Source organism: Notechis scutatus, chromosome 2 (assembly GCF_049901735.1).
Source record: "Notechis scutatus isolate UNSWTSFEM ecotype Mainland chromosome 2, rNotScu1.2, whole genome shotgun sequence".
Classification (NCBI taxonomy): domain Eukaryota; kingdom Metazoa; phylum Chordata; class Lepidosauria; order Squamata; family Elapidae; genus Notechis; species Notechis scutatus.
In genome coordinates, this window is record NC_142010.1 from 115,722,872 (window position 1) to 115,740,497 (window position 17,626).

The 17,626-nt window shown below is 42.9% G+C and overlaps 2 long non-coding RNA genes across 2 annotated transcripts in view; one reads left to right on the forward strand and one right to left on the reverse strand.

Annotated features, from left to right (window-relative positions):
• LOC148132203 (uncharacterized) overlaps window positions 1–14,040 on the reverse strand; it is a 34,861-nt gene extending 20,821 nt beyond the window's left edge. The window contains exon 1 of the long non-coding RNA XR_015747690.1: window positions 13,919–14,040. This is a non-coding gene — a long non-coding RNA (uncharacterized LOC148132203). The remainder of the gene's footprint in view (window positions 1–13,918) is intronic.
• LOC148132202 (uncharacterized) overlaps window positions 1–17,626 on the forward strand; it is a 63,055-nt gene that overhangs the window by 39,069 nt on the left and 6,360 nt on the right. The gene's annotated exons all lie outside the window — the stretch shown is intronic.

The window sequence follows — 17,626 nt, forward strand, 5'->3', positions numbered from 1 at the left end:
TCAGGGTTGTTTTTTTTAAAAAATAATCCCAATCTAATAGAGGTGAAGAAAGAGGTTTTAGTTGCTTAAAGAGTTGTACAGCCTAAGACCCAAATTAACATGAAGGGGTTTCTGGACTACCACCAAGGAAGCCTGATTTCTTGACTAGCTGATTTGAAGGTTAGGCTCATAAGGAGACATTTAAAGAATGTGATCCTAATTCTTATCAGGCTTTAAAGATAAAATCAGGACTTTAAGATGGATCTGGCTATGATTCTGGAGAGTATACCACAAAGTGATGGTGATGGTGGGGAAAACCTTATGCAATAAGTGTGCTGCCCAGAGTGATTTTGAGTTGGGTGGCCTATAAATATGCCAAACAAACATTACTAAGGCTGCACTTAGGGATTTAGACTCTTAGGAATGTAAGCAAAAGCTAAGCACCTATTAAACTCTTTGAATGTTTCCCAGTGAATGTTTCTGAGAGCCAACCTTCTGTGCTGATATTGGGCACCAGCTTATTCTGAGTTAGGCTGACAAAACAGATGGGGTAACAAGAATGGCTCCATGACATCAGAAATATTTTTAAAAATAATTCATACTGAGATAACCTATGAAAATCTTGAACGAAACTGGATTTAGAGTTAATTGGCTATGCCCCTTTGGAATATTTCCTTGATAGCAATGTATAGTGCCCAGAAGACACTAAAAGTCTTGGTTGTGCTTAAATAAATAATCAAAGCAACAAGCTATCACTTAAGTGATGGCTGGATAATGCTGTGAAGACGGTAGAAGTGAAAAGTGGGGGAAATGTCCCTAGAGAAGTCTTCTGTGTAATTAACAGTGTGACAAACAATCATTCGGAGCTTCTTCCAAAGAAAAACACCACAAAGAATATAGAAATGCACGTCCACCTATTTATGCAAAAGCAAGGGAGTTATTCCAGATCTGAGGCAAAAGTGTTTGTGTGCAGTTTCTGAAACTGAAGGCCGTATGAGCAATGCCTGTTCCAGGAAATGCCTGAAGGGAGCTTCTGAGTTCCCGACCGCAGCATCCACTCTTACTTGCTTCAATAACAGCAAATCAATGAGAGCCAGATCCTAGTCAGTGTCAGGACAAGACCTCCCTCTTCCCAGCCATTGGTTCACTCGTAGTTTTATTATTGTAGATATGGAGAGGGGTGCTGTGAAGAAATTTTTCCAAACGAACAAGACATGAATGTGTGTGAATATGTTTTGGCACTATGCAGATTATTGTGCCTCTCTTACGTAGGCGGTTCCCTGGGTTCTTTTCTTCTTTTATTACAAGAATAGGGCATTTAAAAAAAAAATCACTGCAACGGACACAAGTTGTCAGAAAGTATTCTGTGCTGAAATTTGTAAGTGATTGTGTTATTTTTCCCCCTTGGGCGAAGAGCTCTTGAATGCACGAAACACATTTAAGATCACATAATCTACTGAATGAATATTTGAGTATGTTTTGTTGTTCCTATGTTCTAAAAATTATTTCCGCAACCAGTATACAGTATTTTGTAGTACAAAAACTCGTTCCTTTACCAGTTAGTGAAAACCTTTTTACGGGAATATGTATGTGTAAGGATCATGGGACCTACTGAGTAACCTTGTGATATCATCACTCGTAATGAATATCGCAAGTCTCTTTCTTCACCTCACAACCACACCTCTAGGAGTAGCGTGTCCAGTTTTACATTACTAAAAGAGAAAACATGTTGCCCCCGAAGAGGAGAAAAGGCAAAGCATATTCGCATAAGAATTACATATGTTAATTGATTGGTACAGAAACAACTTCAGAAATAATGATATACTTTAAACATAAGTATAATGCATCTCACTATACTTGTGGAAAGGTTGGATGTTCTGCATGCTTGCTCAAATGCTATTATAATGGTAACTTCAATGTCCTCTTTCTTTTTACCTTTACCATGGGATGGCTTTGTAATAGAGGTCAATAAACCATTCCACTGATTGACTGATTAATTAATTGATTAGTTTATTGTCTTGCCCTCAGGTATCTATTCTCCAAAGAACCTGAGGACAAGACAAGAAGTAACGGATGGAAACTTTAGGGTTGCATAGAATTAATTAGAAATTACTTAAGTGCAGTAACAATCATGTGAGAAATATAAAGCTGGCAATTACTACTAAATTTATGCCTATTTTTCACGTTAAGTTTATTTAAAGTACAGGTAGTCCTTGACTTACAATAGTTCATTTAGTGATCGTTCAAAGTTACAACAGCACTGAAAATGACCATTTCTCACATTACAACCTCGGTAGCATCCCCCATGATCAAGTGATCAAAATTCGAATGCTTGGCAACTGGTTCATACTTATGACCGCTGCTGTGTCCCAAGGTCATGTGGTCACCTTTTGCAAAGCCAACGGGGAAGCCAGGTTCACTTAACAACCGGGTCACTAACTTATCAACCGCAGTGATCAACTGCACTTAAAAACTATGGCAAGAAAGTTTGTAAAATGGGTCAAAACTCATCGCAAATGTCTTGCTTAACAACAGACATTTTGGGCTCAACTGTGGTCATAAGTCGAGGACGGCCTGTACTGTATTCTTTCAGGTGGAGCATACCATTCCTATGTGTTATGTTTGGAGAATAATGGAGACCAGACATCTGACCAGTGACTTCAACTCTTTAATAACAGTAGATAGAACAGAACAGAGCAAGGCTATGGGCAGCAGTAACCCTTTTATAGGGTTGGCTGCTGCCTTATTAACCAATAATATATGCAACAAGTTCAACTAATACCCAATAAGAAGTGTCCTAATATGGGCCAATCAGGGACTTGTTATGGACCAATCCTTGTTCGTTGTTTAAGGACCAATCAGGTGTGCAGGCTTTCAAAACCCGCTTTGCATTTGGGCTTAGTTACTTTTTTATTGATTCACAACACCCCTCCCCCTTGGGCTTCGTTTGAGGGGAGCTGTAACAAAATCCTCAAGATAGACAGGCCGTTTGGTCTGTCTGGATGATTTCCGTGGTTCCACCGGGTTTGGCCTAAAGTCCGGTTCCGGTGAGGCGTTTGGATGATCTCTGTTAAGCTCCATTTCGCTGCACGGAAATTCCGTGTTGCTTTCGTTGTGGTTGTCCCCACCAATCAGTGTTTCTTCGGGTTTCGCAGTTCGGTTTCCCCGTGTTCACGTCCCATGGGAAAGTCAACTCCTCCCTGCTTCGATTCCCGGTACTTCGCTGGGCCGTAGGGTTTCCGTTGGCCTGCTATCTGTCATATCGAAGTCAATTTCTCGATATTTCCTCCCCTCAGTTGGTGAACCCGGGAGCCATGGGCGCTGGGTGGTAATCTCGAACGGAGTTGGTCTATGTGGCGTTTCCACACCCTCCCATCGCCTGTTAGCAGGCGGTGAGATCTAGGCCCTGTGAGGTGGGTGACGGTTGCGGGTATCCATAAAGGGTCGCCGGAGAAGTTTTTGGCAAAGATTAAATCGCCTACCTTAAATTCCCGGCATTTGCTGCTGGAGCCGAAAGGCTTTTCGGGTGCGTATGCGGGTGGAGCCGGTCAAGGTGCGATCGTAGTTTCCGCCCCATGAGAAGTTCGGGCGGGCGTTTTGTTGGTAACGCTGTGGGGCGTGATGTGCTGCAACAATAAAATTCGATTGATTTTTTCATCAATGTCGCCGAATTCCATTTTGTGGAGGGTCTTTTTACAAACTGTACCATGCGCTCTGCACGTCCGTTCGCCGCAGGGTGCGTGGGCGAGGTTAGCGCATGGCGGATGCCCGGTCAGCAAGATATTGTTCAAATGGTAATGCTGTGAACTGTGGGCCGTTATCTGAAACCAGAACGTCCGGAAAACCATGTGTGGCAAATAACCTGTTTAATTTGTTGATAACTGCGTCCGTTGTAGTTGTGTTCATTCGATGGATCTCGAGCCAATTTGAATAAGCGTCGACTGTAATAAGGAAAGTGTGCCCTTTTGTAGGCCCCGCAAAGTCAATATGAATACGGGACCATGGTCCCCTCGGAGTTTCCCATTCAGTTGGGCTTGCTTTAGGTGGGGCGTTGCTGACGTCCTGGCAACGTTGACAAGTAGCGACCCAGGCCTCGATTCTTTTGTCGATTCCCGGCCACTAGGCGTAGCTCCGTGCGAGTGCTTTCATTCGCACGATGCCCGGATGTCCGTCGTGCAATACCGCTAAAACAGTTCGTTGTAGTTTGCCCGGGATTATGACTCTATCGCCCCACAAGATGCAGCCCTTTTGGGAAAACAGTTAGGTTTGGCGGGCTTTGAAAGGCGCCCATTCAGGTGATAGTTGTTCTGTTGGCCAACCACGTTCAACCCAGCGTAGGATGTGTTGCAGGGTCGGATCTCGTTTTGTTTCGAGGGCAATGTCTCGCCGTCAATGGCGGCGCGTGTAGAGCCTCAATTTGCAGCGTTGTGATGGTTGGGGCTGGATCTTCAACCGATTCTGGGAGCGGTGTTCTGCTCAATGCATCAGCGTGGAGAATTGATTTCCCGGTGGTGTTGCAAGGTGTAGTTGTACGCCGCCAAGAATTCAGACCAGCGGGTCATTCTGGGGGACAATATATACGGGGTTGGTTTATTACCCGCAATAATCCCCAGTAGTGGTTTATGATCAGTAATTATTGTAAACGCACGCCCATACACATATTCATGAAATCGTTTAACTGCAGCCACAATAGCTAAAGCTTCTTTATCAAGCTGACTATAATTTCTTTCAGCTTTAGCTAAAGTTCGCGAAAAAAACGCGACGGGAGCTTCTGCTCCGTTCGGTAATATGTGGGCCAGGATTGCTCCAACCCCAAAAGGTGAAGCGTCACAGGTAATAGTTAACGGCAGAGTTTCGTTGTACTGCATAAGTACAGAATCAGAAGTTAGCAATTTCTTTACTTGTTGGAAAGCATATTGTTCACGTTGTCCCCAAACCCACGTTGCTTTTTTGTCTAAGAGTCTATGTAATGGTTCAGCTACCGTTGCTTTATTGGGTAAAAAGACGTTATAAAAATTGATAAGTCCAAGGAACGCCTGTAGATCTGCCTTGTTCCTTGGAGTGGGGGCCTTCTTAATTGCCTTTAATTTGTCCTCAGTGGGATGGATTCCTTGACTGTCCAGGAGGTATCCCAAGAACTCCACCCTTTCGGTACATAACTGGCATTTATTTTTTTAACTTTGAGGCCGGCGTCTTGGAACCTCTGTAAGACCATTCGGAGTCGTTTTTCTAGAATGTCTCTGTTAGGGGCGGCGATGAGTACATCGTCGAAATACGGTACGACCCCTCTTATTCCTTGTAACAGCCTTTCCATTAAGCTCTGAAAGATTCCTGGAGTGACGCTCACCCCGAACTGGAGCCAGTTGCATTTAAATGCGCCCCTATGCGTGACGATAGTTTGCGCCTCCGCGGTGGCCGGATCTACAGGCAATTGTTGATACGCCTGCGCTAGGTCTAATTTAGCGAAAACTTTCCCGCCGCCCAGGGAATGGAGCAGGTGTTGCACTACCGGCACTGGATATGCACTTTGCTGAAGTGCGTGGTTTAGGGTGGCCCGGTAGTCTCCAAGAAATTCTCAGTGACCCATCAGGCTTGATAGGCGTCACTATTGGGGTTTCCCACCGGGCGTGGTCGGTGGATTCCAGCACGCCCTGTGCTATTAGCTTATCGAGTTGTTCGTCGATTTTAGGTTTTAGGGCGAACGGCACCCGACGCGGCTTAAGGCGGATGGGTGCTACCTCAGGGTTCAAGTTAAATGAGATCGGGGTCCCCTTGTACTTGCCTAGTCCGTTCGCGAAAACGTCTTGGAATTCTTGCACGAGGGCTTCCTCCCAATCGTTGCTCTCGCACGGTGGACTCGCTACAGTGATTCCGAGCGGTCTGAACCATTGCAGGCCTAAGAGACTAGGCCGGTCACGGTCAACGACAGTCAGTGGCAGTGCGACAGTGCGGTCCTTGAAAGAGACCTGGAATCGGCGGGACCCGACAACGGGAATTCGGTTACCCTGGTAATCTTTGAGTATAACCCTTTGAGGGTTGAGGTCTTGGCGGCGAATCGTCGGAATGAGCTGTTGGAGCGTCTTCCATGACACCATCGAGAGGGATGATCCTGAGTCCACCTCCATCACACAAGGTTTGTTTTCGATAGCGACCTTCAGTCTGATTTTCCCGGCATCTAGGGATGTAGCGTGGCCTATGGTAATTGTCTGGTGGGTCTCTTCCCGCCTGGTTTCTTCCCGCCTGGTGGAAGTGGTGGACGGTTTGTTTCTGTAGGAGTGGCTTCCCCATTGGTGATTCAGTTTGTCACGGGTGTGCCGATGAATCCTGAAGACTGGCATTCGCCTGTCGGGGTTTGGAGTTGGAGTTTTGTTTGCTTCTGCAAACCTTTGCGATATGACCTCTTTTCGCAAACGCGCAGAGTGCGTCGAGGAATTTACAGCTGGATCATGGGTGATTCGCCCACATCCTGCACAAGGTCGAAGTGAGCGTTGTGTGAACTGGTCTCGCTCCATTCGGAGTCGGTTGACCTCTTCCTCATCACTTTCTGACGGGGATTCTAGGTCTTCATGGTGAGTCGATACCGGGTGTCTCTCTGAGCGAGGCGAGGTATCATTGGTGAGTTGACGTAGCAGTGCGTTGGTGCGGCGATTCGGGCTGCCGACTTCTTGGTCGCCTCTGCTGCAGTGGCTTCTTTAAGGGCATCGGTGAGGCTGATGTCCCCTTAGCCATGATTTTGCTCTGGATCGTGCAGTCTTCTAGGCCCAGAACTAGGCGGTCTCGGAGGGCTTCTTCTAAGTTAGAGAATCCGCAGAGGCCTCCAAGGTTGCGGAGGTCTGCAACGTAGTTGGCAATGCTTTCGCCTTTCCGCTGGACCCTCTGGTAAAATTCGTGCCTTCTGACTAAGGTTGGCACGGTGGGCGCGTAGTGGGCCCGTAGCAAAGGCTCGAGGACGTCCCAGTCCATCGCTTTACTTCGGCTGGCTTGGCAAGTGATTTTGCCATTTTAAACACGGTAGGCCCGCAGTGGGTTAGAAATACAGCTCTTTTTTTGCTGGCTGTTGCATCTTTCAAGTTGTTGGTCTCCAGAAACATCTGGAACCTATCCATGTACGACTCCCAGTCTTCGGTTTCTGGGTCGAATGGAGCGGGTGGTACGGCACCGCTGGCCATGTTGCCGTTGATAGTGCGTGTTCGACCACGTGCTCTGTTGGTTGCTCTGTAGATCAGTCAGCTCTTCGGTCTCCGTATCCCATCCTCGTCGCCAGTGTTATGTTGGGAGAATAATGGAGACCAGACATCTGACCAGTGACTTCAACTCTTTAATAACAGTAGATAGAACAGAACAGAGCAAGGCTATGGGCAGCAGTAACCCTTTTATAGGGTTGGCTGCTACCTTATTAACCAATAATATGTGCAACAAGTTCAACTAATACCCAATAAGAAGTGTCCTAATATGGGCCAATCAGGGACTTGTTATGGACCAATCCTTGTTCGTTGTTTAAGGACCAATCAGGTGTGCAGGCTTTCAAAACCCGCTTTGCATTTGGGCTTAGTTACTTTTTTATTGATTCACAACACTATGGGTATTTCATTTTCTGTAAAATGACAACACTTTCTATTTTGGAAAGACTCTAAACCTTTCCACTATGTAAGCATAGCTAGAAAAGTCCTGTCCCATCCTGCAGTTCTTCTTCTTCTTCCTTTTTCTTTGGGGGGTGTGTGACCCAAGGGTGGATCTTCTCCCAGCTCTGCTCTCTGCTTGCTGACTTTGGGGCAGAATAGACAGAATGTCTATGACTTGCCTCTTCTATTATGAAGGACTTGCATTTGCTTAGTTAGCTAGTGTAAAATTGCCAGAGATTGGTAGGATCTCTGCTAAGATATTTTGCTCCTTGATTGGAAAGGCAAGGAGCTCTCCACGCACATTATCTCTGTTATCAAAAGCTGTCTGTCTGATTGTTAAATCTTGGTTTGTTTTTGGGAGGGCACCAGAGGTGGTATTCGGCAGGTTCTGACCAGTTCTGGAGAACTGGTAGCGGAAATTTTGAGTAGCTCGGAGAACCGGCAAATACCGTCTCTGACTGGCACTGGCCCCGCCCCCATCTATTCTCTGCCACCCAAGTCCCAGCTGATTGGCTGGGTTTTCTTTTGTTGCCCTGCACAGGAGAACAGAACTGGAAAGCAGGTTAGTGGGGTGGGGAGGGATTTTACAGTATCCTTCCCCCAGGAGTGGGGAGGAAATGGAGATTTTACAGTATCCTTCCCCTGCCACGCCCACCAAGCCATCGACACCCACCAAGCCATGCCACGCCCACCAAGCCACACTCACAGAACCGGTAGTAAAACAATTTGAATCCCACCATTGTAGGGCACTATCCTTAGCATGCTAACTTAGGGGTGCAGGATAGGCTTTTGCCATTGCCCACTTTATACCCTTTTACCATCTGGGATGTCTGCCTCGGTTCGGTTAGTCTAAAAATAAGGCGGTCTCTCCATATAGATTCTTGAATGGCAAGACATGCCCTCTCTTCTCCCCAGTCCTTACACAGGCCATATGTGTACCGGTTCATGTACATAGAACGGTGTGTCCCTCTCTCAACCTTAACTCAGTCTGTCTCATGGTTTATTACTGAGGTCATTATTTACAGGATCCATGGCAACTGGCAGTAGGAGAGGGAAGCCTCCATGGCCCTGGGTGGTCCCAGTGAGATGGGGGGTTGGGAAAACACATTAGTCCCATGTTGTTCTTGTGTAGTATGCTATAATCAAAGTCCTGGCAAACATCTGTTTCTTTTCCTTTTTCTGTGCAATATAACTGGCTGTCCAGGAGCTATGATTCAGTTTTCCCTTTCTTATTCCCACCAGCGTCTTCTGGAGGGATGTACAGAGATGTTATTCAAAGAACAAATTAGTCATGATTCTCAATTAGGTTTCACCCGTACCAACTCAGCCACAAAAGCATAGTATAAGGACTGGCTGGAAGAGAGAAGGACTTACGTGCTGAGGGATACATAGATCAATACTTTTCTAATCCTCTCAAGAGCTACTTAATTTAATGCTTGCCATTATAGGATTATCCGTAACAGTGATTATTGCCAATAGTCCTTAATTTTTAGGTATCTCTATCCATTCATCCTCCCTCTTTTCTGCCTTCTGTCTTTTGGTTGTGAGGGCTCTGTAGTGGCGAGGGTATCCATTCTGTATCTTCTCAATGGTTCTTCTGTTTCCTTGAACTTACTTCATATATTTCAGGGCTGAGTTTCTGTATTGAAAATTGCTGTTTGAGTCTTGATGAGTCTTGCTGCAACCATAGAATAAACTTTGCCAAAGATTTCCATTTCAAAATCTGCAACTCCAGATAGGAAAGGTACCTGTCTGATTCACAAAGACTAATACTTTCAATCCCTGTAGATAATTCAGACTTAAATATACTGATGGGGAAAAAAAGCAACAGATCCAGGTTTCTTCATGATTTCCACAGTATTTATTTTTGATTAATGTACAGTATTTGTGAGTAAGTAAATAAGTAAGTAAGTAAGTGTAAGGAATGATTGTAATGTCATTAAAGGTGTGTTGGTTGGGATTGAATGTTACTTTTTATGCAGACAATGCACTATTGTTGGCTGAGACCCTGACCGATTTGCAGAATATTCAATATTGTTGAAGATATCAATATCTCAGTCAATATTTAATCCAACATTTTCAATGAATGAATTAGGAATAAATTGCAAAAGTCATGAAAAAGGAGTAATTGAGAGGATGGGGAAGGTCTGAGAAAATTGTGGTTTTGAGATGGTTATCAGATTGAGCTGATAAAACCCTTTGAAGGAAAGAGGTGAGAAGTTTAAAAATAACAATCTATGCACAGGAGTATTGGTATGGTCAAAGCAATAATGACTTGCAAGATAGACACATATGGAGAAATATAAAGAATGATATTCATATAAACTAAATGTAGTTAAATTTCCTTTTATTTTATCTTCTACCTTCAGTATCTTTTATTTGCTACTCCTTACTATTTTGGGTGCCTTTTTATAATATTACTTACCCTACAAAGGTAATATGTATGATATATGTGTGTTTAAGTGCCCAATAAATTATTCTAGTTACTGATAAAAAGAAAGACATCTATGTTGTGAGGTAACAAGTGGGCATCATATGAATAATGATGATAATTTTGTGGCTTACATACTTGTCTCAGAGATGGGGACAGAAATACAAAAATACAGCACTTACATGATGATGTCATTGCACACTTGTCATTTTGGTATTATTGTGGTTTGCAATGGACCTTGCAGGAAAAGTTAACAGTTGTTGAGGCAAAACTCAGATTAAGAGCTATTGGAAATAACTCACTGCTGTGTTCACATGACACCATATGAATATCTATATTTAACTAAACCAATTAATGCAGTAGTCTGGGTTGCAAGACATATTGAAATGTCAGTAACTTGAAGGCTAGATTTATCCAACATAGCAGACTGGTAAAATGTGAGTGACTAAATTACAGCTAGCACAATATATCTAGCAAACAATCTCCTGCCCCCAGATCCTTTAATGAGTAAAGCTAAAGGAAACTGGATCCAATGGGACGTGTAATGTGTGCATGTCTACAGTATAAGATACCCAATATAACACCAACTTGATACATTGGGGCTAGAATGCCAGAGGACATTCGGTTGGGAAAATCAGCTATATGTGATTGAAGTGGGCACATTTATCTGTGACCCTTAAATATTCTGCCAATTTCCATCCATCTTGACTAACGTGATAAATGAAATTGTAATGTATGAAGATCTGGAGCATCAAAAGTCCCACCGCTCTGCCTTAAACTGAAAGTTGAGTGACTCTGGATCCTCTCAGGGGTGTCAAACTCGATATCGTTGAGGGCCGCATCAAGGTTGTGTTTGACCTCAGGGGGGGAGGGGCTGGGCTGTGTGGCCAGCATGATGTCACTCGTGTCAGAGAGCACCTATGGTGCCTGAACGCTCTGCCAGCAAAAATGGGCTCCTGAACTCTGTTTTCAACTGCGATGGCCTCTGCCAGCAAAAATGGAGCTCAGGAGGGCTGTGCGCAGCCCTCGCAAGCTCTGTTTTCGCTGACAGAGGCACCATGGGCAGGTTCTTCACTGTTTCCAGGGCAGCCCCGCAGGCCAGATCTAACCACCCCTTGAGTTTGACACACCTGCTCTAACTCTATTTTGACTCCTGGTATCCCCCTTACTGACATACCTTAATTAAATGAGACAAGGATAAATTTTAGCATAAGGATAGTGAAATGGGATCATTAGCGAATTGAAAAAGATCTCAAAAGTCATCTAATTTAATCTCCTGCTTGATGAATTATCTGTGAAACCGCTTATCCAGATCTTGTTTCCAGTGAAAGAGGCCGTACCATTTCATTAGGCAGTTTATTCCCCTTGTTATTCTCAAGAAAATCCTCTTAATATCTAATCTGAATCTACTTTATTTCAGGAAGACATAGAACTAAGTCTTGTCCTTACATTGTATGACAGCTCTTTATTATATCTTACATTGTATGACAGCTCTTTATTATATGAAGCCTGGTGACTCCTCTCCCTTCAGTCTTCTCTTCTATAGGCTAAACTTACTCAGGTTCCAAAAACATTCCCAATAGGATCATTTCCAGTCATCATCTTGCTTGCCTTCCCTTGAACTCTGTCCTTTGCTAATGCCCATTTTGTACTCCATTAACTGGAACCGGACACAGGATTCTAAGTGGGGCCTCACCAAGGCAAAATAGAGTAGAATAATTATATCCTATGATCTGATGTGTAAGTTTCCATTAATATGTTGCAAAATACCACTGGCCTTTTTAGCAGCTGTACCATACTCTTGGATCATGTTCAATTTATGAGCAGTAATACTAGAACACCCAGGACCTTTTCACATGTACTACTGCCAAGCCACATCTCCTCCGTCTTATATTATGCTTTTCATTTTTTCTTGCCACATACAGGACATTATATTCCTTGCTATTAAATTTCATCTTGCTTGTTTCAGCTCATAGTACTGTTCAAGCTTGTCTGGATCTTCCTGAATTTTGCTTTTCTGTTCTAATACTTTAGTCCCTTCCCCCAATTTTACAGTATATTCTCTGCAAACGATAACCATCGCCTCAACCCCTTCAGCCATGTCATAAATTTTAAAAAATGTGGAAAGGTGCGGGAACACTGTGGTATTCTACTCGACCCTATTCTTCCACTTCATGTGGAGCCATTTATGCAGTAATATATTCTGACTATGATTATTCAGCCTGTTACCTGAATGCTTCTAATAATGTAGCCCATATTTCAGATTTATTAATGAAGTTACCATCAACGTGCTGCTGCAGTCAAAGTACAGTATGTTGTCCATGGTGTTCTTCTGAACAGATATGACACATTTGCAACAAATCCAAAAATTGTAGAGTCCTTCGTGCTCTCTGAGCTTGTTTGCTTTCTTGCAGACGTTTCATTATCCAACTAGGTAACATCTTCATTGCTAGAAGGCAGTGGGGTTTGCTCTCCATTTATGGTACTGTAGTTTAAGCCACTAGATCTGACTTATCCTCTTAGTTGGTTGAAATCTGTTCTTCTGAAGTTTGGCATAAAAGTCTGGTCCTTTTCTATTTCTTCTCTCCTTGATATCACGAACTGAAGAATATAGTCATAGAATTTCTCCTTGAGGTTTGAGTCACCTTTCTTCTCCAATCCCTTCCCTTTTTTAGAAGGATTAGATCTCCTTTTTCTTTCTTCTATCTTTTGACAAATGAAATTGTCAGCAAGAGGACAAGGGTTTGCTTGAACTCTATTATGGTTGTCAGAGTTAGATTCCAATGGATATCAAGATAATGGAAATCTCCAATTGTCACAATTGCTTGACTTTTTAAAAGAGTCTGTTTCTGTGGTTACTTGGCACAGAAACAACTCATCCATACATTTTGCCTATCTAGGTAGGCTACAATAATTCCTAGGATTATATTATTTTCTTTTTGTTTCCTTTTATCCTTACCCACATTTTCCATGCTGGCGTATGCTTTCTCTGTGTATCTGGTACCAGGTTACCTGCAGGAGTGCTTCTCTCATTAGAACTGGCCTAGCCAAGCCAGTTCAATCTAGCAGAGATTAGAGATTAGAGGTAGTGGTTCCCTTCTTTCAAGAAGTGAGAGGGGCCACCATTGACAGTATGGCTAATCCTTTGGAATGGCCTCCCAATGAGCATCCAGTTAGCACCCACTTTGACTATTGTCCTGAAAACAGTTTTTCTAGAAGGCTTTATAATTATATCATGTCCCAGACACCAATTTGAATGGTGTTATTGATACATTTTGCATTTTTTGATTATTAATTAATGCAATTAATTTGCTTATTAATTAATTTGCAGATTCTTTTAACTGTGTATTTTAATTGCAAACTATTTATTCTGTTTATCTTTGTGAATCACCAACAATCCTTTAGAATTACAGTGATCTATACATGTGACTGAAAAATAGATTAACATATACAGTGGTATAGTGTTTCCATTTCTTCTGTTGAGTCTGTTTCTTTGGAGTAAGTTGTAGTCTTGCAGGGCTATGTTCCAACTGTGTATCACCTCACCTCATTTCTGTAATGCTTATGTCTTATTTCCCTTGCTCTGTTAGGATTTTTCCTGATCTGTTTCCCATACTCTGGGCAGACCCTTAAAATACTCACCAGGCATCCAATGGATAGACTAAAATGCATATTGGTTATGCCATTGGGATAATAGTAATCCGTCCTAAAACATTTAGTATATTTATCAAGCAGTGTATAAGCAATTCTTCCCCAACTGGTATCTTACAGATGTATTAGATACCAATTCCCATGATCGCCAGCTAACAGACCACACTTACTGGAAATACCTGATTGGTAGAAATGTGAAGAAAACATTGAAGGGGCTCCCCTCCCCCCTCCTTACCCTTTTCAGCTTCTTTCATTTAAAGCTGTTTTGTGAAACCAAGGAGCCCTCTAGAGAGAAACATAGAATATAGTGTTTTGATTCCAAGGTGGTAACCTGAGAACTAGGTGAGAGGAATCAAGGGTGGTGATTGAACTAGATTTGTAGATGTGTACGTGTATGATAGGTGTAGAACATGCAGATGATAAAACTAGAGCATGCGGTGGTTGTGTACAGGCTGACGGGAAGCAGGCCCCATGTATAATTGTGTAAGTGTTGCTGAACTCTATTCCACCCACTTTTACTGGTTGCCAGCTGCCCTATAGGCAGAAGGGAGGAAGGGAGTAACTACTTCTTGCTCAACCTGTATGGAATCAAAGCAAACTTGTTCTGGAAATATGCCAAGTGGGAGAATCCAGGCGCCCAAAGGTGCGGGGGGAGGGCACCAGCTTCCCACGGGCAGTAGAGAGGCTTTGCGAAGCCTGCTGGGAAGTGACTATTTTGGTAAAGGAGCATTTTTGTTAATGCAGGACAAGCTGCGTGGAAACATCCAGCAGCTATCTCAAGCATCTAAAAGCTTTGTATTCTGTATAAAGCTACTTTTCATTTCTGTCTTTTACGCTTCCTTATCTAATGCACAGGATCAAGTAGGCTGTGGCTTTTATCTTTTCCCCTCTCACTTTCCTGCCATGTATTTCATGTGATCCTGTGAATAGAGAACAGTGGCATAAAGCATCACAAGATGCCTGGATAAATCACTCTAAACAATGATGGCCTTTCAAATTATCATGAGGACAGTTTATGCAACACATTTCCCATGTTTTCTTATATTTAATCCTTGCACCACTACCAAAGCAATTATTCGAATTTATTTTTGCAGGGGCTAGTTTGGATGAGCGTTTTGAATCCTGTGCACCAAATTCTAAGAAATAGCAAATGTATATACAATCCTTCCTTTTTATACAAATAAACAAGCAAGCAAGCAAACAAACAAACAAATAAATAAACTTCAGCTTTGGCACAATTCTCTTGGCATCCTGAATGTGGAACTTGGGGCCGGTTTTCAATCCTGACCTTGTATCTAGTGTATATTTCACAGGAATTGAACTTAAGCAGCAAGGAAGTTGCCTTTGTTTTCCAGCTGCATCTTGCAAATCAGACTTCTCTGGAGCGATAATTCATCCCGCTGAAATACTCTCTCAGTGCCTGGATGGAAGAAAACAGGTAGATATTGACGTTAAGCTCCAGCACAACAGAACTGCTCTTATACATTGGGATTCACTTTGAGACCCAGTGATTATTGTGGACGGGAGGCCATTGCTCCCCAAAGGAGCAGATCCACAATTTGGAAGGCCTGCAGGAATTGCGGCTTCTTCTAGAACAGCAGGTGGAGGCTTTGCTTAACTTTGACTGGTGCACCATTTGTGGCCTTTCCTGGGCTCAGGGAATCTTGTGATGGCCGCTTATATCCCCATTACCATGACTATTGCAAAGCACTCTGCATGGGTCCGCCTTGAAAAACCATCTGGAAGCTTCAGTTGATACAGATTGCAACACTCCTAGTGCTTCCTAGCAGCCATTAGTGGGAATACGTGACACCTATTTTGTAAGCCCTGCATTGGTTACCTATTGGCTTCCAAGTACAATTAAAGTGCCAGAGTTAACATACAGGAGGCATTATGTCTCAGCACCAAACCACATGTATGACTGCATCTCCTTAATGACGTTGGTCCAAATGTTGCAATCGTGTGAGAACAAGGTATTGATTCCTCCACACCTTTGGAACGTCAAGGAGGAGGATGGTCGAAAGCATTGCTTTTGGGTGGTGACACCCAGCCCTTTGGAACGGCCTCCCATCTGAGGTTAGACTTGTTCCAACCTTGGCTAGCTTCCAGAAGATGGCTCTTCTACTGGATGTTTGTTCTCTGATGCTATGATGGCTTTTTTGTGTGTGTGTGTGTATGTATGGTATTCAGCTTTGTCCGGGTATTTTCCCACGTCATTATAGTTGTGCTTTTAAAGTAAAAGCACAACTACTTAATGATGTGGAACACACACACACACACACACACACACACACACACACAAAATACACCTGATGTGGCAGATGAAGCTGAATACGGTACAACTTTAAAAGAACTACGTGAAAACTTAAGAACCATATATATATATATATATATATATATATATATATATATATATATATATATATATATATATATATATATATATATATATATATATTGCACTTGAAAACTGCTTAGTCTATTAGATTGTGGTGAGGTGAAATCAAATAAATGAATAAATAAACAAACTCATGTGTTTCTTTATAAAATTGGCATGTGAGTTTGCCTAAATGTTACATTTTTCATCATGTTGCTCGGGCCAGTTTTCAAATGAATCCATCTGCAAAAATCCTTACTGGAGAGGTGTAATAACCCTCCTAGTTTATGGATGGCACAGAAGTGCTCCCTAAAACATCTAGTCAATTGAACTCATGCTGAGAGGCCCGAGGATTCAGCTTTCATTTCCCCTAGAGAGCCAGTTTGGACCAGGCTAGAAAATGGAAAGGGACATGGTGGCTCAGTGGCTAAGACGCTTAGCTTGTCGATCAAAAAGGTCAGCAGTTTGGCAGTTCGAATCCCTAGCGCCATGTAACAGAGTGAGCTCCCGTTACTTGTCCCAGCTTCTGCCAACCTAGCATGCAAAAATGTAAGTAGAAAAATAGGGACCACTTTGGTGGGAAGGTAACAGAGTTCCGTGCACCTTCAGAGTTTAGTCATGCCGGCCACATGACCATGGAGATGTCTTTAGACAGCGTTGGCGCTTCGGCTTTGTAACGGAGATGAGCACCGCCCCCTAGAGCTGGAAATGGTTAGCACGTAAGTGCGAGGGGAACCTTTACCTTTACCTTTAGAAAGTGGAAGACTGTGAATTCTAGTCCTGCCTTAGCCATGAAAGCTGGCTGGTGACTTTCGGCCAGTCACTCTTTCTCAGCCTCATAGGATTGTTGCTGTGGGGAAAATAGGCAGAGGAAAGTATGATGGATATGTTCACTGCCTTGAATTATTTATAAAAAATAATGAAAACAGAATGAAAAATCTTTTAAAATTATCTACATATAAAACGGGTCCCTCCCATCTACTCCCCTGTTACAGAGGCACAACTGTTGTGAGTCACACTACATTTTTATTGTTCCACCAAGGCCATTGGGAAGGTAGGCTGAGCTCTAGATAAACCTAACCAACATGTGATTGTATTGAGGGGTGGCCATTGGAACTTCAGAACTGGGTAGTAAGCACTTTTTGCGGGGTCTGTCCTGAATTAAGTTGAGGACTATCTGTTCTCACTATGGAGGGATGGTTGATGAAATTGACAAATCTTGCTAAGATGTTTAAACTATCTTCTTTGGTTAGAGAAATTTATTGGTGACTGGAAACCCCTTGTGGACCTTTTGCTTAAAAAAGAAGAAGATGTGATTTAGGGTTTATATAGAAAAAAAGAGTGTTATGATATATCTTTAAAGAAAGAGGTTATATAATATAATCATATTTATAACTGCTGTGAAGACTATCAGAAGCTGCAGCTTGGCACCTGATTATTTTATAAAACCGTATGATCCAGAGCAACCCCTGTATGTTGTCAAAAGACACATTGTATGGTGGTGCTATAGGAACAAAAGCATTTCCAGGCTGCTCTGCCCTGGTAAGTTTAACTCAGACAGCTTGA